Source organism: Jaculus jaculus, chromosome 11 (genome assembly GCF_020740685.1).
Source record: "Jaculus jaculus isolate mJacJac1 chromosome 11, mJacJac1.mat.Y.cur, whole genome shotgun sequence".
NCBI classification, from domain to species: Eukaryota; Metazoa; Chordata; class Mammalia; order Rodentia; family Dipodidae; genus Jaculus; species Jaculus jaculus.
This window is the reverse complement of record NC_059112.1, coordinates 59,018,663-59,042,428: the sequence shown is the minus strand read 5'-3', so window position 1 is coordinate 59,042,428 and position 23,766 is coordinate 59,018,663. Positions and strand designations below refer to the sequence as shown.

Sequence of the window (23,766 nt, the reverse complement as noted above, 5' to 3'; positions counted from 1 at the left end):
ATTAAAATCCGAGATGAACAAGGTAACATCACAACAGATTCCAGAGAAATTCAAAAAATCATATGGACATACTATAAAAGCATATACTCTACAAAGTATGAAAATCTGAAAGAAATGGATGATTTCCTTGATTTATATGACTTACCTAAATTAAATCAAAAAGAGATTAATCACTTAAATAGACCTATAACAAACATGGAGATCTGAACAGTTATCAATAATCTCCCAACTAAAAAAAGCCCAGGCCCAGATGGATTCACTGCTGAATTTTACCAGACCTTTAAGGAAGAGCTAATACCATTGCTTCTTAAGCTTTTCCAGGAAATAGAAAAAGAAGGAATTCTACCAAACTCCTTCTATGAGGCCAGCATCACCCTGATACCAAAACCACGCAAAGATAGAACAAAAAAAGAAAATCACAGACCAATCTCCCTCATGAACATACATGCAAAAATTCTCAACAAAATATTGGCAAACAGAATACAAGAGTATATCAGAAAGATCATTTACCCTGACCAAGTAGGCTTTATCCCAGAGATGCACGGATGACTCAATATACCCAAATCTATAAATGTAGTACATTATATAAATGGGTTGAAGGACAAAAATCACATGACCATCTCATTGGACGCAGAGAAAGCATTTAACAAAATCCAACATCCCTTCATGATAAAAGTCCTACAGAGACTGGGAATAGAAGGAACATATCTCAATATAATAAAAGCTACTTATGACAAGCCTACAGCCAACATATTACTAAATGGGGAAAAACTGGAAGCTTTCCCACTAAAATCAGGAACAAGACAAGGGTGTCCACTGTCCCCACTTTTATTTAATATAGTTCTAGAAGTCTTAGCCATAGCAATAAGGCAAGAGACACACATAAAAGGGATACAAATTGGAAAGGAAGAGATCAAGTTATCACTATTTGCAGATGACATGATTCTATACATATAGGACCCTAAAAACTCTACTAGCAAACTGTTAGAGCTGATCAAAACCTACAGCCATGTAGCAGGATACAAAATAAATACACAGAAATCAGTAGCCTTCATATATGCTAACAACAAACACACAGAGGATGAAATCAGAGAATCACTCCCATTCACAATTGCATCCAAAAAAATAAAGTACCTTGGAATAAACCTAGCCCAGGAAGTAAAGAATCTCTACAATGAGAACTTTAAAACACTCAAGCGAGAAATTGCAGAAGACACTAGAAAGTGGAGAAACATCCACTGTTCCTGGATTGGAAGAATCAATATTGTGAAAATGGCAATCTTACCTAAAGCAATCTACACATTTAATGCAATACCTATCAAAATTCCAAAGGCATTCTTCATGGAAATAGAAAAAACAATCCAAAAATTCATTTGGAATCACAAAAAACCTTGAATATCTAAAATAATACTGAGCAACAAAAATAAGGCTGGTGGTATCAACATACCTGATTTTAACCTATACTACAGAGCCATAGTAACAAAAACAGCATGGTACTGGCACAAAAACAGACATGTAGATCAGTGGAACAGAATAGAGGACCCAGATGTAACCCCAAGTAGCTACAGCCACCTGATATTCGATAAAAATGCCAAAAATGCTCATTGGAGAAAGACAGCCTCTTCAGCAAATGGTGTTGGGAAAACTGGATATATATCTGCAGAAGGATGAAAACAGATTCTTCTCTCTCGCCATTCATAAGAATTAAGTCCAAATGGATTAAAGACCTTAACATCAGACCTGAAACTGAAACTGCTAAAGGAAAAAGTAGGGGAAACCTTTCAACATATTGGTCTTGGCAAAGACTTTCTGAATACAACCCCATTGATCAGGCAATAAAACCACAGATTAATCACAGGGACCTCATGAAATTCCAAAGATTTTGCGCTGCAAAGGACACAGTGAAAAAAGCAAAGAGGCAACCTACAGAATGGGAAAAAATCTTCGCCAGCTATATATATGATAGAGGATTAACATCTAGGATATACAAAGAACTCAAAAAGTTAAATAATAAGGAATCAAACAAGCCAATCAAAAAATGGGCAATGGAGCTAAATACAGCATTATCAAAGGAAGAAGTACGAATGGCATATAAGCATCTAAAAAAAAGTTCTACATCACTAGCTATCAGGGAAATGCAGATTAAAACTACATTGAGATTTCATCTCACTCCTGTCAGATTGGCCACCATCATGAAAGCAAATGATCATAAATGTTGGCGGGGATGTGGAAAAAGAAGAACCCTTCTGCACTGCTGGTGGGAATGCAATCTGGTCCAGCCATTGTGGAAATCAGTGTGGAGGTTCCTAAAACAGCTAAAGATTGATCTACCATATGACCCAGCTATAGCTGGGATATATATACATATATCCGAAGGACTCATCTCATTTCCTTAGAAATACGTGCTCAACCATGTTTATTGCTGCTCAATTTATAATAGCTGGGAAATGGAATCAGCCTAGATGTCCCTCAACTGATGAGTGGATAATGAAGATGTGGCACATTTATACAATGGAGTTCTACTCAGTGGTAAAGAAAAATGAAGTTATGAAATTTTCAGAAAAATGGATGGACCTGGAAAGGATTATACTAAGTGAGGTAACCCAGGCCCAGAAAGCCAAGCACCACATGTTCTCTCTCATATGTGTATCCTAGCTACAGATGATTGGGCTTCTGCATGAGAATGAAAATACTTAGTAGCAGAGGCCAGTAAGTTAGAAAGAAGGGGAGAGAAAGGAAGGGAGGAGGGTACTTAATAGGTTGATATTGTATATATGTAAGTACAATGTTTGTGATGGGGAAGTAACATGATGGAGAATGGGATTTCAAAGGGGAAATTGCGGGGGGGAGGGAGGGAATTACCACGGGATTTTTTTTATAATCATGGAAAATGCTAATAAAAATTTTATAAAAATAGAAAAAAAGAATCCTAAAATTCATTTGGAAGGCCAAAAAACTCGAACAGCAAAAACAATTTTGAGCACCAAAAATAAGGCTGGTGGTATCACCATACCCAATACTAAGCCGTATTACAAAGCCATAGTTACAAGAACAGCATGGTACTGGCACAAAGACAGACATGTAGAACAATGGAACAGAATAGAGGACCCATATGTTAATCCAGGAAGCTATAGCCATCTTATTTTTGACAAAAAAAAAATGCCAAAAATATTCATTGGAGAAAAGACAGCCTCTTCAACAAGTGGTGCTGGGAAAACTGGATATCTATATCTAGAAAGATGAAAATAGATCCTTGTCTTTCTCCATGCACAAGAATCAAATCCAAGTGGATCAGGGACCTTAATATCATACCTGAAACTCTGAAATTGCTAGAGGAAAAGGTAGGGGAAACCCTTCAACATATTAGCATAGTTAATGACTTTCTGAATACAACCCCAATTCCTCAGAATATAAAACCACTAATCAACCACTGGGATCTCATGAAATTACAAAGCTTTTATAATTTTTGGATACTGTGAATAGAGCAAGGAGACAACCTACAGAATGGGAGAAAATCTTTGCCAGCTACACATCTGACAGGGGATTAATATCCAGAATATGCACAGAACTCAAAAAACACAACATTAAGAAATCAACCCAATCAACAAATGAGCTATGAGCCAGGTGTGGTGGTGCACTCCTTTAATCCCAGCACTTGGGAGGCAGATAGGAGGACTGCCGTGAGTTCGAGGCCATCCTGAGACTCCATAGTGAATTCCAGGTCAGCTGGGGCTAGAGTGAAACCCTACCTCAAAAAAAAAAAAGAAAGGCTATGGAACTAAATAGAGTGTTCTCATCAAGAATAAATACATATGGCATATAAATATCTAAAAAAGTGTTCTACATCCTTAGCCATCAAGAAAATGCAAATTAAAACTACCCTGAGATTCCATCTCTCTCCAGTCAGAATGGCTACCATAAAGAAAACAAATGACAATAAATGTAGGTGAGGATGTGGTAAAAGGGGAACCCTTCTACACTGTTGGTGGGAATATAGTCTGGTACAGCCATTGTGGAAATTAGTGTGGAGGTACTTGAGACAGCTAAAAATATATTTACCATATGATCCAACTATAGCACTCCTAGGCATATATCCTAATGACTCTTCTCACTACCTTAGAGATACTTGCACAACCATGTTTATTGCTGCTCTATTCACAATAGCTAGGAAATGGTACCAGCCTACATGTCCATCCACAGATGAATGGATAATAAAGATGTGGTACATTTACACAATGGAGTTCTATTCAGCAATAAAAAAAAAGAAATTATGAAATTTGCAGGGAAATGGATGGATCTAGAAAGGATTATACTAAGTGAGGAAACCCAGTCCCAGAAAGCCAAACATTGCATGTTCTCTCTCATATGTGGATCCTAGCTACAAATATATAAACTTGTGTGTGAGCTGGAACCAAAATCAGTAGCAGAGGCCCATAAGCTAGAAAAAGGCTGTAAGGGAGGGAGGTGAGGGAAGGACTTTAGGGGATGGTATTGTATATATGTAAGTGGAAGAACAGATTACAGGGAAAGGAAAGGCCTAAGCAAGGTCAGGGGAAGATATTGTATAAAAGAAAGGTGGGGGGAGGGCCAATCAAAATTCAAGATATTCTGAATAAAACATATAGCAATCTACTTTCTTGAATAATGGCACATCTAGAAGCCATAGATTGTTACTAGGAAATTTTAAGTGCCAGAGATGGGATACCTTTGAGTAATTTGTTGGCCAGGGAGGTCCCTGTTGCCTCCAAAACATCATAGGCTATTGCCAAGGTCCTTGGTTTCCCATGAGAAAGAGATGGTAAGACCCTATTGCTGAAGACTTCACATGCCTGAGCAGCAAAGTCACTGAGAAATCAAGCTGGTGCTGAGCAGAAAACCTTCTCCCTGTAACCCAGCCAACTGAGAGCTGGAAAAAGCTACACTGTATGCAGTCTTATGGGACACAGAAATCGTCAGCGATGAAAGCAGTGGACACTGGAAGCCTCAAGTTTGGCCAGACAGGCCAAATGACTGAACAAGCACAATAGCAGCATGTCTGCTCTGGGGGAAACCATCTGCTCTCTAACTGAGGGCCTGATCCATGGGAGTGACATGCCTAGTAGTAAAAACCTAATCAAAAGTCTATGGCAGATTAGGTCATGAGCCTTAGGAGTATAAAGCTTCCTCTTGTCTGGATAAATGCATATATTACTCTCACCAAATTGCCCTGAAAGCACTACACTTAATGTTCATATTTATTTATTAATGCTAATCTCACTTCTGGTTAGGGAAGCTTCTCTTTTCAGATGGTAATGACCACTAGGATGACCCAAAAGGCAACACTGTGCTGAGAAGAAGGGACAGAGAAGTGACCAGCACTGAAACATCCCATACCCTCCAAGGCTCAGGGTCCATTGCGGAAGAGGTGGCAAAAGGAATGTAAAAGCAAAAGGAAGGGTACCCCTCCTTACATACAACTGTCTGGACAGAAATTGGCCTTGATATCTAAGACCTCACAGTGCGTAGCAATAATTACAATAGACTCTCATAATAGGAGAAAAAGATGATGACATCAAATTAAAAGAGAGACTAATGGAGAGAGGGAAGGGATATGACAGAGAACAGAGTTATGAAGGGGAAGGCAGGAAAGTGGACAGTTTATTGTCTGTAAGTATAGAAGTTGTCAAAAATATGTATATATATTTTTTAAAAGCCAAGCATGGTGGTGCATGCCTTTAATTGCAGCACTCAGGAGGCAGAGGTAGGAGGATCGCTGTGAGTTCGAGGCCACCCTGAGACTACATATTGAATTCCAGGTCAGCCTGGCCTAGGGTGAGACCCTACCTTGAAAAACCAAAAAAAAAAAAAAAAAAGAATTAGTTCAGTAAGCTTGTTTACCTCATGTTCCTTGTACCCATATGGGGCAGCCATCCTGTAGGAACTGTGGGTTCTCTCCACCAATGCCCAAGCACTGCTGCAAGACATTCCACCACAGGTCCCTGTGACCCTCTGATATCACTGTCATCAGTGAACCAACCCTTTATGGTCCCCTTACTGTCTCCCCCAAACGCGCTTCAGCCTCCTAAACCTGGCCTCCTTCCCTTCCTGCTATAGATCACAGCCAGTGCCTCCTGCTTCGATTACCTCCACTCCCCCATCCTGCAGCTCTTCCTCTGCTAGACCTCTTAAGTGTCCTAGCTCCCCCAACCAAGGACTGGGTCTCCCATAGGCTCATCTCCTGCTAGTTCATTTGCCATCACAATCTTAGCAAAGTCCAAACACTCTCTTCCCCTATTACCCCTTGGTGACAGGGCCAGCTCTCCAAAGGGCAGAGGGGAGGCAGCCAGCCCACAGGGAGCTCCTAGAGAGTACTCTGAGTCCCTGATGAAGGCATACAGGTGCCAAAAGATGCTGCCACAAAAAAAGGTTTCCAGACAAGGGCAAATTGCATCAGTTGGGATTCTCCCAACTCCCAAAACATGGAGCAGGAAGATATATGGAGAGATGGAAGCTAAAGCGGGGGGGGGGGGGGGGGGGGCGGCTGTGGATCCACCCAGAAGCAACCCAGAGGAAACACTGGCTCATCTGCAACAGGGCAGGGAGCACCAACCTTGTTTGTTTGGGGTTTCCCAGCTTAAATTGTAGGTTGTATATGGACAGAGAATTTAAAGAATCCTGGCAGCAGCTAAAATTGAAGCCAGGTGCTAGGATTAAGCAGCATCTTTGGCCTTCTTTGACCTTCTTAAAAAGGGAAGGGCTAAGAGAAAGAAACCCAAAGAAACATGAGAGAGATCTTCTAGCCACCAAAACAAAAAGAGGTCCCACCCTGCACCTCAAAAGACAGAACAGCAGTGAACTCCTTGGGTTTCACTCAGTCTTTGGTCACAGTCTGGCGCTGGGTAGCTTTTAAATGAACTCACGCCTTTAATCTCAGCACCTGGGGGGCAGAGGTAGGAGGACCACTGTGAGTTTGAGGCCACCCTGAGACTACATAGTGAATTCCAGGTCAGCCTGGGCTAGAACAAGACCCTACCTCAAAAAAAAATAATAAATAAAAATAAAAATAAATGAACATCTGGTTACACAGCTGCAGGACAGCAGAGGTATGGCTCACCTCACTGAATATGGTCAATGTTGATCCAGTTGGTCCAAAAGTTAGCATGCCTTTTCCCAGAACCAAAGACAGACAAGAATATTTGGATTCAAAGGGCACACCAAGGACTCAACAGGAAAAACAAGTGTCCACAACACAACGCATTCAGGAAAATGTAAACCCCGATCCCCCACCCCCAGGAGGTGTGGAGGGCTCAGCACACAACAGGCCAAGCAGACCCATACAGAACTTCTGCCATACTACACACTGCATGACCCCAAACTGCAGGCCAAGCTCGCAAGGAGCACAGGCTGGCCATCCTCACACAGGCAGTAAGCCGCATGCCTCTGCTCCTTCCACAGACCAAACCTGTGGTGACAAGGGGGGGCGTGGCCAGAAAGGGCAGCACTTCCTACTCATCTTGTCACTCTGATGGCCCACCAGGGCCTTGAGGCTCCCCTCCCAGGTAAGTGTCTCTGGTTTGTGCCTACCCTGCTCAGATTACTGCTCATCTTGTGATAACCGACCAGGCTCTCAGTGGTGCCTTTTAATTTTTTTTAAATATCTTATTTTTTTATTTATTTATTTGAGAGAGATACAGAAATAGACAGGTAGACAGATAGAATGGGCACGCCAGGGCTTCCAGCCACTGCAAACCAACTCCAGATGCGTGCACCCCCTTGTGCATGTGGCTAACGTGGGTCCTGGGGAATCGAGCCTCGAACCAGGGTCCTTAGGCTTCACAGGCAAGCGCTTAACCGCTAAGCCATCTCGCCAGCCCTCGGTGGTGCCTTTTATTCCTCACACCAACACCAGCACCAGCAGGGACAGATTTTTCAGCCAATTCAAACAGGTGCTGACAGTGCACATGGTCTCTGGACAGCTCCCCTATCAGGACATGATCACACCAATTGATTCCAAGACGGCTCCATCAAGGGTGTAAGCTCCAAGAATCCCACAAAGGCCCACTATGCTCAGTCAGTCTCAGCAAGTGTCACCTGCCCACATACCTCCAGCAGCCTCGTAGGGCTGGCTTGAGACCCAAATGTCCCAGGGACGAGAAGAACCCCCAGACTGCCCTTTGAGGGGTTCCTGGGGCTAGGAATAAGGACATCTTGTCAGGCAGTATGCCCTGCCTTCAGTGCCGAGAAGTACTCAAAACCATTCTACTAAAAAGAGGGTCAGGTGGCTGTACTCATGTCCACCCCACAAATCAGCATGAGAACCTTCTCCATGTCAGGAACCATATTAGGTACAAAAGAAATAGGGACAACCTGGTGCATCTGGGGAGCCCACTCTAGACCACAGACACCAGCGTGAAGGCAGGAACATAGTGGCCCACCCCTCATCACCTTCCAGCTTTGCCTATTCCTTCTGCTTGGAACATTCTTCCTTCATCCACTCTCCAAGGGCCTCCATTACGAGCTCAAGTTTCATGAGCTAACTTCCTGCTCTGGCACACAGAGTATGGATGTGTGGCCATGGTGGGAACCCCTAGAGGTCTTGAATGTGACTTGCCCCCAGCACCCCCCCACACACACACACCAGCTCATGTTTAGGCTTAACACTCCACTGTAACAGTACTGATAGATAATGGGGACATTTAAGATGGAGGACCCACTGGGAGGTGACTGGATCATGACCTCCTTGAGAAAAGATGAATGTTGGTCTCTATGGTTCCAAGAGAGCAGGCGTGAGGGTGCATGTGGTCCCTCCCTACTCTTCTCCTCTCTGGCATGGGTTCCCACTCTGTGATGTGATGCTGTCTGTCCTATCAGGCCACAGCCAGAAGACCCTGGCTAAAGTCCAGCAAGATGTGGCTACTCAAACTTGGGATTTTCAGCCTCCAAAACCAAGAATTAAATTTCTTTACTTTATCATGTACCCAGCCTTGGGTATTTTTGTTATAGTAACAAAAGGATTATGACAGGGCCCCTAGAAATGTGCACCCCTTGAGGGAGCTAAGCACACCACTGTATAGAGCATGTGCTCTGCCAGCAGCTGCCAAACCAGAGAAGGAAAGGGTGAATGTTCCAAGAACAAAGCTCTTAGCTTCTCTGTCAGAACTTAATCATTTTTGTCAGTGAGTTTAGAACTTGAATGTTCCCCAAAGGTCTGTATGTTGAAAGCTGATCCATGGTAGAGAAGCCTTTAGGAGGCAAGGGGACCTGTGGGAGGTAGAGCCTACTAAAGAAATTAGGATATGTATTATAAAAGTAATATGTAGCTGGGCATAGTGGCATACACCTCTAATCCCAACACTTAAGAGGCCGAGACAGGAGGATTACTGTTGAGTTTCAGGCCAGCCTGAGGACAACATAGTGAATTCCAGGTCAGCCTAGACTAGAGCAAGACCCTACCTTGAAAAGAAAAAAAAAAAGTATGTTACTTTTAGAAAATATTTTTAGAGAATGCATTGCTTAGCTTTCAGTTGCTGTGACAAAATACCTCAAACAAGCTTTAAGAAGAAAAGGTTTATTTTGGCACAATTTGAATATGAAATGTTTTTCTTTTTTATTTATTTGGGGGGTGGGGTCTCACTGTAACCCAGGTTGACCTGGAACTCACTTTGTAGCCCCAGGATAGCCTCAAACTCAGTGATCCTCCTACCTCAACTTCACAAATGCTGGGATTCAAGGTGTGCGCCACCAGTCCCAGTTTCCTAATTGATTCATGTGTATGAACACTTGATCACCAGCTGATAGCACTGTTTTAGGAGGTTGTGGAACCTTTAAGAGGTGGGGCCTAGCTGGAAGAAGTAAGTCACTGGGCAGGAGGTGGTGGACTTAAAGCTCAGCCAGTTCTAGGCTAAGCATTCTGCTTCCTGATCTACCAAGATATGACATATCAACAGCTCCCACCAGCTCACCATAATAGATGGGATTCCCTTAAACCAATGGTGGGCTAAAGTAAACCTTTTCTCCCTTGGGTTGCTTCTGTCAGGGACTTTGTCAGCACAAGAAAAGTAACTGTTATTTTTCTAAGAAAAGTAACTTTAAAAAATTTTTTATTTATTTGACAGAGAAAGAGGGAGGAAGGGAGGGAGAAAGAGAGAGAGAACAGGTGTCCCAGGGCCTCCAGCTACTGCAAATGAACTCCAGACTCATGTGTCCCCTTGTGCATCTGGCTAACATGGGTCCTGGAGAATCGAACCTGGGTCCTTTGGCTTTGCAGGCAAATGCCTTAACCACTAAGCCATCCCTCCAGCACAAGTAACTTTTTTAAAATTATTTTTATTGATTTATTTGAGAAAAAGTGGCAGAAAGAGAGAGAATGGACACACAAGGGCCTTTCTCCAGCCAAAGAAAAGTAATTTATAGCCCTTGAAGAGGATATTGGGCCCAGCTCCTTCCTGTATTTGTGCTTCCTGGAAGCCTGAGGTGAGCAGCTTTGCTCCTCCACCTGCTCCACACTGATGTACCTCCTTCACACAGGACCCCAAAGCACTGGAACCTCCAAAGTGATGAGCCAAAATAAACCTTCCCTCCTTTTAAGGTTATTATTTCAAGCATTTTGTCACAGCAACTGAAAGCTGCATTTTCTAAAAATAACATATATTTGATAATAAGACAAAAGTATTAAGAGAATTGATGAGTTTTCAATATGCAAGCCATCACAATTATGAGTAAAATATCTAATTCCTAGTTTTACAAACACCAGCATGGCCTTCTCTTTTGAAGTACTCATCAACCCTGTCCTATGGCTGGCTTTGGGGAGGCAAAGCTCACTATTGCTGAGTGACTATTCCCACCACATGCAAACCCATGTTCAAGAGGTTTGGCCTAAGAGTAAGACTCCTCGGCAGAAGAGCCTGGCCTCCTTTCAGAAGGCAGCCCAGGAGGCTATGTGGTCACCACAGCAGTACCTGAGCCTGACTAGGTGGGAGACTGAGGGAGAAATGTGGGGCTTGCCAAATGCTCACATGAATCAACTACTATCTTCCTTTTTTTTTTTTTTTTTTAATTTGAGAGAGCAAGAGAAAGAGGCAGACAGAGAGAGAGAGACAGAATGGGCATACCAGGGCCTCTAGCCATTGCAAACGAACTCCAGACACATGTGTCCCCTTGTGCATCTGGCTTATGTGAGTCTTGGGGAATTGAACCATGGTCCTTAGGCTTCACAGGCAAACGCCTTCATTGCTAAGCCATTTTCCCAGCCCATCAACTACTATCTTGATGAACATTCACTTAGGAGAGAAGCATGGAAGAAAACTGAACAACAGAAGACAGAAGTATGCCTGGCACATTTCGTAGACTGCCAGGACCCTTCATTCTCCAAAAAAGAAATCTGAGTCCACCTCATTTCCTATCCCAAAGCCCATAACCCTGTATCCAGTGGCTCATCTCACTCCCTGCTTTCAAGCCCATCACCCCAGGCCCAACCCAATCCCAAATTCCCCCAAGTGTTCCCTGGATAACCAACAAGGAACACCCAATTCCCACCTGCCAAAATTCTATAGCACTCCCAGCCTAAAGAGCACAGTGCTATGGGGCTAGGCCAGGACCACTCCCTGCTCCCTGTAATCACCTGCACAGGTCAGCCTATGTGACAAGCAGCACATTCAGGAAGTACTGCCTCCACAGCTGCTCACAGAGATCCCAAGGTTCGGCAGAGCAACAGCACCTTGGTTACTGGCTGTGTGTCCAAGAAGGACAGTAACTGACATGCAATGCTACAGTTTATAAGTTTATAAGTAAGGCAGGGCAGGAAGCCCTGGCTAAAGGGCACAAAGACATGGTAGGAAGATGACTTCTACAGACTTCCCATTCAGTAAAACCCCAGCTACTGCTCCCCAGAGATACTTGACTGACTCTGTCTACCCTGTCTACATGCTACTGAACACAGCTATCATCATCTACTTCCTGCCACCTGACCCTCTGAGCAGCCAGCACTGATGACCCCAATGCTCTAGAGGCCTCGGCCCCTCCTTTGCCCAAGGCAAGCCCTGTGAGCAAGTGCCAGAGAGTGAAACTACCTATGTAGTGCAAGGTTTAAATGGTATAGCCAGAGTCCCTTTCAAGGGACCACAGGCAAGCCTCCCTGACCTCTTATGGAATAAGCAGGTCTCCAAGAAGCTGACCGGTTATTCCTCACCCTGCAGGAGCCAGGAGACAAGGGCTTATCTCTCAGGGCACGACTCAGGTCAGATGGGGTGATGTTAAGGAGAGTCACAGGAGACCCATCAGGCTTTTGAAAAAATGATGTCAGTAGAAACCCTGCCAGCTGAAACTGAACAGTGGAACAGAGGTAGGTCATGAGGTCAGTGGGCCCTGGGTCCTGCAAATACTCCAGTAGGGAGCATGCAAGAAATGGCTCAAGTATAAGTTCCTTCTGGTACTGGCTTCCAGGAGGAGGGGCAGAGTGGGCAGCACAGCAGGGGCTTAGGCACAGGCAGGTAATGTCCCCAGATCTCAAGCTCAACTTCCAACGCATGCTGGCCTAGATTTCAGGTTAGTCTCACCCTGACCCCTTCCCACCTGCCACTCTGCCTCACTTTGAGCAGGAAGGTAACAGCGAAGTACTGTCTCTGTGTGTGTCCTGGTGGGGGCCAGTAGGCTGGCAGCTTGTCTCCTCAGTTTATTCTACAGTTTGAGACCACCTGCTCTCCAGGGCCAGGCCCTCATCCATACCAAGCTGACTCTCATTCTGAGATTCTACACTCCAAGCTGCTACTACCATGGAAGGGTCTGTGGGAGACGTGGACAGTGAGAGGTGATCTGAGATGCCCCATGATCCAGCTTCCTTTACATCCTGTCCTTTGACACTCCCACCTAGTGACTCCTTTTCATCTAAGGGAACATGGCAAAAGTAATGGGATATGGGCTAGAGAAATGGGTTAGCAATTAAGATGCTTGCCTACAAAGTCTAACAACCCGAGTTTGATTCCCAATACCCACATAAAGCCAGGTCCACAAAGTAGTGCATATATCTGGAGTTCATTTGCAGTAGCTGGAGGACCTGGCACGCCCATTCTCTGACTCTCCTCTCCTCTCTTCTCCTCTTCTCCTCTCTCTCTCTCCTTCTGCTTGCAAATTAATTAAAAAAGCAAAACAAACAAAAAACAGTAGGGCTGGAGAAACGGCTTAGTGGTTAAAGCACTTGCCTTCAAAGCCAAAAGTACTCAGGTTCAATTCCCCAGGACCCAAGTAAGCCAGATGCACAAGGGGGCACATGCATTTGGAGTTCATTTGCAGAGGCTGGAGGCCATGGCATGCCCATACTCATTCATATTCTCTCTCTCTCTCAAATAAAGAAAAATTAAATATTTTTTAAAAACAGTAATGGGATGTTACTCCAAGGACAATGCCTTTTATCTTGCTCCCCCTCACTTACTCTGAGGGCAGAAGCTGCCAGGTTGAAAACTTCCCTAGCAAGACAACCACATGGCAAGGAGCCAGTGAGATGGGAAGTCTGCCAACAGCAGCATTAGGGACCTTGGAAGTAGATCTTCTGTGACCTCCATCAGCTACATGAGGAGCCTAGAAACAGCTTCCTCCCACCACAGCAACACCTGTGTGAGACCCTGGCCCAGGGGCCCAGCAAGGCCCCATCAGAGCTCTGGCCGCAGACCCTCACTGCATTTGTATGGCATCTATGCTCACCACTCTATACCAACGCCACACCAAAACTGCTACATTTGGAGGCAGTTTGTTCTGCTATTGGATGATCCCATGTAACACAAAACAAGAATGTTACCATTCTACCCACCAGCACTCCTGCTATGAATACATACACTACAGTGCTGCTTACGTGTAGGTAGCAATGATTATCCACGGAAGGGTTCCCTAAAACTGAGTGTGCAACATCATGACTGGGGAAACCATACAGCACTCACCAGATACATCAACAATGGAGCAGAAGTGGCCAGACTGCCACTGACAGACACCATCACTCACAGTCTCAACCAGCTAAGTCTACCTGTCACTCTCGACAAGCAAGAAACCCAAGCTCAGGCACCATGTCCTAGACCAGGACCAACGGCAGCACTCGGACTCACACCATGGAGCCCTGACCTCCCTGAAGGATTTCCAGTTAGGGAGACTCCTTGGTAGCTTCTTGCCCCCAGCGTGAACATCAGAAAATGAGCCTGGGGAGCAGCCGAGCAGTCCAGTGACTGAAGTATAAAGCAGGCTGACCAATGAACACAGCAGTGAGCCCATTCCGCATCCTCACCAGGTAATGTTGTGGGGTTTCTGAAAGGTTAGTTCTTGTGGTTCTTCAGGTCCCAAAGAGACCAGAGGCCAAGCATCAGGGACATCAGTTAGATGCCTCAACTGTGGAGCTGGAGAGGTGCCTCTGTGATTTAAGGTGCTTACTTGCAAAGCCTGTGATACATACATACATCTGGAATTCATTTGCAAGGAGGCCCCGACATACCTCTACTCCCCCATTCCTCCCCCCCACAAATAATTAAAATTATATAAATAAATACAATAGATACCTCGGCTCTGATGTCACATAGCAAGTCTCCTTTTCCCACCCCAATGAGTTTCAGCCCCAGAGTCAATGAAAGCAACAGCACAGAAACTGAACATAAGAAAAGATTTCCTTCAGACATTAGATAGAGGCTTGTGCAGTCTAAGACCACAAAAAGGAGAAAGAAGAGAGAGAAGCAGAAGCAGTGGAGAAATACAAAGACTGGCCAACTTAAGCTTGCTTCACTTTTTTGAACACACTGGAAAACACACTGTCACTTCAGAATATCGGAAGGCATCAGGATTCACGAACAATACAGTTCTGCTAGTCACACCTGTCACATGATGCAGACTTCTGGTGCTGGCTAAGCTTATCAAGCCCCAGGAGACAAGGCATCAGGATCATGGTGTCTCTCAAAGTGGATCCCTAGGGGACTCTCAAGCAATCCAGCTCAGCTCCCTACAGCATCCCTCCCCCAAGAGCAAGCCAAGCTGCCAAGACTCAGGAAAGGTCTTCTCCCAAGGAAAGCAGAGATGGGAATTGTTGCAGGACCAGGAACTCCAGGATACAGGGGCCCTAGAGTGTACGCAGAGGCAGGAGCCTCAGGCTTCAGGGACCTCCCCTCCCACCACACTTCTCCTTTTTCATGGATGGAGAGGAAAGTCCAGATTTAGCAGGAAACATACTATCCTGAACTACAAAGGTTTGTTTTTTCCAGTTCTTGAGCAATTCTATTTTGTTTTGTTTTGTTTTGTTTTGTTTTTCCAGGTAGGGTCTCACTCTAGCCCAGGCTGACCTGTAATTCACTATACAGTCTCAGGATGGCCTCGAACTCCTGGTGGTCCTACCTCTGCCTCCCGAGTGCTGGGATTAAAGGTGTGCACCACCACACCCGGCTCAATTCTAATCTTTTCTAATGTAAAGTGTACATCTAGTAAAACCCAAAGGCTAACCTAGTCACAGAAACAAACATGTAGAGGCTCCCCAATCTAAAAGAAGGAAATACACAAAACCCCTCATGACTAGAAAAGTTAAAAGTCCAAAATGTATAATTTCATACAGACTGGGTTCACCCACTGCATGGAGGAGAGTACAGACCACTGCAAAAGACAGATGGGCACATGCTCTGGAAGTCAGTGTCTGTGTTCAGACACATGCTACAAGTGCCCTGAGCTGGGATCCCAGCAGAATAAAAGGGGAGAAGGGAATGCCATCACAGCAGGGGAGACAGGGAGCGATCAGGGGGAAAGGAATGGGACTGTAGAAGGGGTGAAGAAGGGATAGGGCCATACATAGTTAAGAGGAGGGAACATGGGAGATACACTGTCCCATGAGCCCTCATAAGGTGGAGAACATGTTTCTCTGGGCAGAGAAGAATGCATGACCATAAGAGCCAAGGAGAACTGGTCACCTGCGGGTCTGCCTGCCATAGAGGTCAAACTCCGAAACCTCCAAATTCAGAAGCACAGTTTCAACAATGTGCCTGAATCCCAGGTCCCATGTCTGGCACTTCTTGATACCCACTGGCCAGTCCTCACACAACAGGGAAAGGTGTTTTTTTGTTTGGTTGGTTGTTTTTTTTTTTTCTTTTTTTCTTTTCAGGTTTCAGGGGAAGGAACTTCATTGACAATTGTGCGTCCTTTAGGAACTTTCAGAACTTAAACACAGTCCCTCTGACTCAAAATCAGCTCGGCCCACCCCCCTTTCTTCCCCACCATCAACCGCCATCTCCTGGTTCCCCAGCCCATGGGTCTACCTCTGTGAACTGGCAGGGTGCAACCTGCCTGGGAAGGTCCTAGGCTATTTTTCTACCATGGCCTCACTGTCTCTACTGCGGGCTCCCATGGGTTTAGTACAATACAGGAACTGGCGAAAGTAACCCAGACGACTAGAGCAGAGCCACTCACAGTCCTAGGAGCAGCCCAACAGGCAAGCTCAACAAGGAAACTGAGGCACGCAAGTACGTCATCTGCCCAGGCAAGTGGTCAATCTGAACCTGGCTCCCTGTCTACACTCCATAGGTCTAAACCACTTTTGTCTACACTCCAGAAGTCTGAGTCCCCTTGTCTACACGCCATGGGTCTGAGCCCTCCATTTACACTCCACAAGTCTGGGCCCCTTTTGTCTACTCCACAGGTCGGAACCTTTTTGGTCTACACTCCACAGGCCCGAGCCACCCATCGACACTCGCCTATCACCAGCCTAGTGGCGGGCCCGTGCTCCGGCCGTGACATTCCTCAGTTCGGTCCTTGGAAACGGTCTCTGCCCAAACAATACCGCCGCCCGCTATGTCGACAGAAAAGACCCCATCTCAGCCAGCAGGGCCAGCTTCCTGGACTCCCGCTCCGACTCTGCCCAGGGCCGGTCCGGGCTCCAACCCCGCCCGGTGGAACGCGGAACGCCCCGGCCTGGCCGCGCGGGACCCCATCTGCCCCGGGCCCCGCCGTCGCCGGCCCCGAGCAAGTTCGAGGAGTCCGGCGGCGAACAAAGGCGGCGCGGGCGGCGCCCGAAGATCGGCCCCGCGGCCGCGGGCGGGGGGGCCGGGCCGGGCCGGGCCGGGGCGCGAGCGCGCGCCGGGGGAGAACGCGCGCGGGTAGCACGCCGCCCCGCTCACCTACCGGGCCGCCGCAGGCTCCCGCCGGGCGCCCGCCGAAAGCGCCAACGGTCGCGGCCGCCGCCGAGCCGGGGGCGGGGCTCCGGGGGCGGGGCTCGGGGCGGGGCTCCGGGGGGCGGGGCCCCGGGAGGGCGGGGCGGAAGTGGCGAGCTGTGGGGACTGCGAGCCCGAGGCGGCCGGGACCTGGACCAGGCGGGGACCCGCGGCTCAGAAGACGGCGGAAAACTTGGCTGCCAGCGGGGGGCGGGGCCGCGGCGGATCTGGGCGGAACTTCCGCCCCGCGGGGCCGCGGCGGTGTCCCAGCCCGCGCTCACGGACTCCCTCCGAGTCCTCCTCGCGTGCCTTCCCTGCCAGATGCGCGCACGCCGCCCAGGCTCCCAAAGGTTTCGGTTCTGACTGCGGGCGGCGGGACGGAACGTGGTGGCTTTGACGTGTCCAGCAGCACTGACCGGTGCATCGTCCTTCAAGTAGCAGGGCTGAGGCGCTGGGCACCTGCGGGAGAGAGGGATGCACCTGTAGGAGCGGAAGGGCTGGTGCCCCTGCCTGGGAGCCCGGGAGAGGGGTGCGCCTCAGGGAAAGGGGGATTGCGCACCTAAAAGGTGGAAAATGTGCACCACCTAGGCTGTGGGTTACTTTTTTTTAATAAATGAATTTATTTATTTGAGAGGGGCGGATAGAGAGAATGGGCACGCCAGAGCCTCCAGCCGCTGCAAACGAACTCCAGATGCATGTGCCACCCTGTGCAGCTGGCTTTCGTGGGTCCTGGGGAATCAAACCTGGGTCCTTAGGCTTCACAGGCAAACGCCGCTATCTCTCCAGCCCCGTGGTTTTATTTATTTGTTTCTTTCTTTCTTTATTTGAGGTATGGTCTCTCTCTCTGACCCAGGCTGACCTGGAACTCTTTATGTAGTCTCAGGCTGGCCTCGAACTCACGGCAGTCTTCCTACCACTACCTCCCGAGTGTTGGGATCAAAGGCGTGCGCTACCACGCCCCGCTGTGTTAAGTTTTTGTATGCCTTCTCTGACCAAAACATCATTCCCCTATTCTCCTGTCTAACCCCCAAGGAAACCTTTGGGGGAAAGTCATTGTGGGTGGAATTCCACCCCCCCCCTTTCCTCACAATCATAGTATCTTTGGCGCTTCCATTCCCTGTCACGCACAGTGATTGGCCAAAGTTCTTTCAGGAAACAGACCCCTGGGCATTTGACTGTAAAAAATCCAGATGTAAGAAAGACAGGCAGACAGAACCCTAACCTGGCTGAAGCTTCTTGGGCTGCAGGTTACATCATCCTGGCATACCCACAGACTTCAGCATCCTGCCCAAGCTTTTCAAAATTAGGAAATCTAACATGTCTTGTTTTCCTTCCAGAGCTTTCCAAGTGACAGTGGAGGACCCATCTTAACCACCTAGTTTTTATTTAGTGTGCAGTTGACCACGTGTGGTGGTTTGGTTGAGGTGTCCCTATGAACGTGCTTTGAATGGTAGGTCCCCATTTGGTGCCAATGTGGGGATTGGAGCTTCCTGGGGGCAGTGTATTGTTGGGGCAGGTTATGGGTGTTATAGCCAGCTTCCCCGTGCCAGTGTTTGGCACACTATCCTGCTGCTGTTTACCTAATACTGGCCAGGAGGTGATGTCCAGCCTCTGCTCATGCCATGTTGTCCCCTTCGTGGAGCTTTCCCTCTACTAAGACTGTGAGCCAAAATAAACAATCTTCCTCCCATCAGCTGCATTTGGTTAGGTTCCTTGTGACAGCAATGAGAAGCTGACTGCAACAGATGGAGTGATGCACAGTGTGCCTGTGATTGATGCCACTGGACTGGCTAAGATACCACAGGTACAGAGAGCAGCATGGTGTTTCCTCACAAAACTAAAACTACAACTCCCATGTGATCCAGCAACCCTACTCCAGAGTGTGTATCTAAAGGAAAGACCCTGCACCCCATGTTCACTGCAGCACTGTGTTCCATAACCAGGATATGAATCAACTTCCTGCCCATCAATAAACACAAGAGTGAATAAAGAAAATGTGATATACACACAACAGCATCCTATGCAGCCTTGAAATAGAACTCAAACCTATCATTTTCAACATCACGGATGAACCAAGAGTACATCATGCTACATGAAATATGACAAGCACAGAAAGGCAACTACCTTTCAGTTTCCGTCTGCTTTGATGAGGGGCTGGAGTCCTGCAGGTGACAGTGAGGACAATGGCCTCCTATACACCTTATGTAACAGGGCAGCAAGCAGCAGGCCTAGCTAGGAGTGCCCGTATCCAAGCACCCAGTGTAACAGCACTTTTTGGAGTTCAGGAAAAGTTAAATTACAAACCCTAAGTTCATGTCTAGTTTTTATTTAAGGGAGAAGGAGAGAAAGGCAGGTAAAGAGATAACAGGTGTGTCGGGGCTGCCAGTGACTGTAAAGGAACTCCAGACGCATGTGCCCCTTGTGCATCTGGCTTACGTGGGTTCTGGGGATTGAACCTGGGTCCTTAGGCTTAGGCAAACACCTTAACCACTAAGTCATCTCTCCAGCCCTCATGTCTTTTTGTTTAACCAAATATTTGGAATAAAACCAGACTAAGAAGGATAATTATTACATCTTTATTCAGGAATATCAAGGATATGAGAAAGAGGGAAACTCCGCAGACCAAAGAAAGGAGAAAGGAAACATCCACATGGTCTGAGAGCCCATGTGGGAGTCAAGCATGGGTCTGGGGAAAAATCATGAAGTGATTTTAGATTTAGAATGAGAAGGGGGAAGAAAAATAACAAAGATCTCCTGCCACATGGAAGGCATGGAGGGATGAGAATAGGGGCTGGGGCTTTCCCCCATGTCAGTCCAGTGGGCTGAGACAGTTGGGGGAGGGGCTTACCAGAGCAGGAGGAATTAAAAACTAACATTAAACCCTGCCCACCTGGTAAGCATTGATCTGTAACCTTGCTGTGATGGGTCTCAGATGCCAGAGGGTCTGAGAGAGGGCTGATTGGTTTGGGCTTGGGGCTAGATCAGGAAAAGATCAGCACATGTGAGTAGGAGGTGAGAGAGCCGATTAGATGAGATTAGGAGCAGTTGCTTAATTCCAGTTCTGCTGCTGCTGTGATGGCAGCAGACAGCAGGGCATCTATATGGTGTAAGACAAATCAATCTAAGGTTTATCCTATGAGTTTTTGTAACTACCTAATAATTAACTAGCTCCCTCTCTAGCAGACTTCTCTTCTCTTCCCCGCTACTCTGCCACCTGCTCACTTGTCAGCCTCCTCACCTGTGGTGGTTGGATGCAGGTGTATCCCATAAACTTAAGTGTTCTGAATGCTAGGTTCCTAGTTGAAGGAGATTTGGGAATTAACACCTCCTGGAGGCAGTGTATTGCTGGGGCGGGCTTATGGGTACTATAGCCAGTGTCCCCTTGCCCGTGTTTGATACAGTCACCTGTTGCTATTGTCCACCTTATGTTGGCCAGGGAGTGATGCTTATGCCATCGTTTTCCCTTGCCATCATGGTGATTTCTTCCAGCAATGCGAACCTGCCTGCAACATCACCTATCAAGGCTCAGCCCGTGTCATGTCCAACGGAACTAGTGCTCATCTCCATGTCACTCTCAGCCTTCCTGAGCACCCATCAAACCCACATGTCTGTAACCAAAGGTCATTAACTTGGTGAAAGGGTTTGTGTCATGCTACTCCAGAAAGCCACACCCACACTGTGGACCCCCACGTCTCATCCATGAAAGGCTTGGACACTCACCAGTGCAGGACACAAGCACAAGGTTGCAGGAGCTGAAAGAGGACAGCCGAACAGGCCATTCGTGTTCTGGCAGAGCCCTTGATTGTGGAGGGAGGAACAACAAAGAGCTATGGCGCTGAAGCTGGGCAGCTGAAAGTGTGGGGAGGGGTGCAGAGATCACCTCTTAAAGAGGCAAGCGACAAGGCTTGCTTTGGACCTGCAACTTTGAGGGCAGAAGGGTGTGAGAGCTGGGTGCAATAGCTGAGAACTACAAGTCCTATTTGGGTGTACCCCTGTCAGATGCCTCCCACCATCTTGTACTTAATGGAATCTTTCCAGCCCTTTCCCACCCTGGCCCCACTTAAATGCTGGTTTGCACTTGCTCTGGCTCCAAGAGCTCAGGCTCCTCCCTGTAGGAAGCTCTCCCTGGCCTTCAGCAGGGTAGAACCCCACCCCTTGCAGTCTGTGGACCCCACCAACTGCACCCTGTGTTATAGAACTCATGACCAGTGAACAGATGAAATCTATTAAGTGAAGTATAATGTTTTTAACCAAATCGCATGAAATAAATTAAACAGGACAGATTGTTACTAAATAGAGCCTGTGTTAATTAGGGAGCTTGTTACCAAATAGAAGATGTGTCAGTTAATAGACCATATTGTTCATAGACCACACTGTTTCTTCATGAAGTTTCATTTTTGTTGTTGTTTTGTTTCCTTCTCCCTGAAGAAAATCACTCAGGGTAGCTGGTGGGAAAGGGATAGGGAGCACCTGTAGGTGTGTGCCTGGGGCCATTTCACAAGCTGGAAAGGGCTGTGCTACACAGACAGATGTCCACCTGTGGAACCTCATCATCCTGTGTAGACCCAAGTTTGGTTTTTTGTTTGTTTCTTTTTTTTTTTTTTTTTCTGAAGGAGGGTCTCACTCTAGCTTAGGCTGATCTGGAATTCTGGTCTCAAGCTGGCCTTGAACTCACAGTGATCCTCCTACCTCTGCCTCCCAAGTGCTGGGATCAAAGATGTGCACCACCATGCCCGGCCAGACCCAACTTTGAAATGTCACTTCTTGCCAAGACTACACCTGCTATCACACAACAACTCACATGGGAACAATGCCAGTCTGGAGGAAATATACCTTAGCATATTTCTGTGCAGAAAAGTAATATAGCCAGACATGGTGCTCACCTATAATCCCGGCTCTCTGGAGACAGATCAGGAGTTCAAATCATCCTACATAGTAAGTTAAAGGCCCACATAGGCTACATGACACTGCTTCAACAACAACAAAAAAAAAAAACCCAGTAATATGATGTGGCTGGAGAGATAGTTTAGCAGTTACAAAATCTTGCTTACAAAATCTGACAGCCTGTGTTCAATTCCCCAGTACCACGTAAAGCCATATAATCTGCACCAAGTGACACATGTGTCTGGAGGTTGTTTGTACTGGCAGAGGTCCTGGCACAACCATACCCCTCTCCCACCCCTGCCTCTGTCTCTCTCAAATAAATAAAAATATATTCAAAAGTAATATGAAGCCAGGCATGGTGATATACACCTTTAATCCCACCACTAAGGAGACAGATGTTAGAGAATTGCCATGAGTTCAAGGCTACCCTGAGACTACGTAGTGACTTTCAGATTAGCTTAGGCTAGAGTGAGACTCTACCTTGAAAACAAAGACAAAAAATTTAAAAAGGAATAGCACTGTAGAGATGGCTTAGCAGTTAAGACACTTGCCTGTGAACTAAGGACTCTCCAGGTCCCACACAAGCCAGACTCACAAAGTGACATAAGCACACAAGGTTGCACATGCAAACAAGGGGGCACAAGTGTCTGGAGTTTGATTGCAGTGGCTAGAGGCTCTGGCATGCCAATTCTATTTGTAGTGGTTTGATTCACGTGTCCCCCATAAACTTAGGTGTTCTGAATGTTAGGTCTCCAGCTGATGGCAATTTGGGAATTAAAGCTTCCTGCAAGCTGACTATTGTTGGGAACAGGCTTATGAGTATTATAACCAGCTTCCCCTTGCCAGTGTTTGGCACACTCTCCTGTTCCTGTTGTCCACCTGATGTTGGCAAGGAGGTTATGTCCACCCTCTCCTCATGCCATTGATTTCCCCTGCCATCATGGAGCGTCCTCTGAAGTCTGTAAGCCAAAGTAAACCTTTTTTTTTTTTTTCCCCCACAAGCTGCTCTTGGTAAGGTATTTTCTTGCCAGCAATGCAAACCTGATTGCAACAATAAAGTTGGGACCAGAGGAGTGGGATTGTTGCTGCTTGAAACCTGACTGTGCAGCTTTGGCCTTTTAGAGCTGATTTTCAAGAGGAATGTGGAAGGATTTAAAACCTTGGCCTAAGAGATGCCTTTCAGTGTTGTAAGTACAGCTTCATGGACTATTCTGATCATAGTTGAAAGACCTGAATGCAGTAAGAACTATGGACTGTGAGGTTTGGCTTATGAGGGTCAGAAAGAGCTTTGCCTGGACTGGGCTAGAAGCAGTTTGTGTGAGAGACTTGCTATTGTGCTCATGTCCTGGGAACTTGTGCAGTGTTGCATTGTGTAGAAATGGACTGGTGTTAGTAGAGGGACATGGCACAGACCAAATGAAATCTTTGGGCCAAAACTACTACCTGTCAGCTGTTATTGTATGAGATTTTATAACCATTGAGATTGGGCCAGCTGGCCTGCAATGACTGGGACAACAGAATGAATGCAGAATTTTTTTTTTTTTTTTTTGAATTTTGAGGTAGGGTCTCACTCTAGCCCAGGCTGACCTGGAATTCACTATGGAGTCTCAGGGTGGCCTCAAACTCATGGCAATCCTCCTACCTCTGCCTCCCGAGTGCTGGGATTAAAGGCGTGTGCCACTATGCCTGGCCCAATGTAGAACATTTTGAATGGGCCTAAATGCTGAAGGACTGTCCTGTTCTTTAA

The 23,766-nt window shown here is 46.7% G+C and overlaps 1 protein-coding gene across 2 annotated transcripts in view; it reads right to left on the bottom strand.

The window, feature by feature from the left end:
• The window catches only part of Rgs12 (regulator of G protein signaling 12), a 174,075-nt gene extending 156,912 nt beyond the window's left edge, over positions 1–17,163 (bottom strand). For both annotated transcript variants that reach the window (XM_045161344.1, XM_045161346.1), the window contains exon 1: positions 17,107–17,163. The gene's annotated coding sequence lies outside the window, so the exon portion shown is untranslated. The remainder of the gene's footprint in view (positions 1–17,106) is intronic.
• Between the last annotated feature and the right edge of the window lie 6,603 nt (positions 17,164–23,766).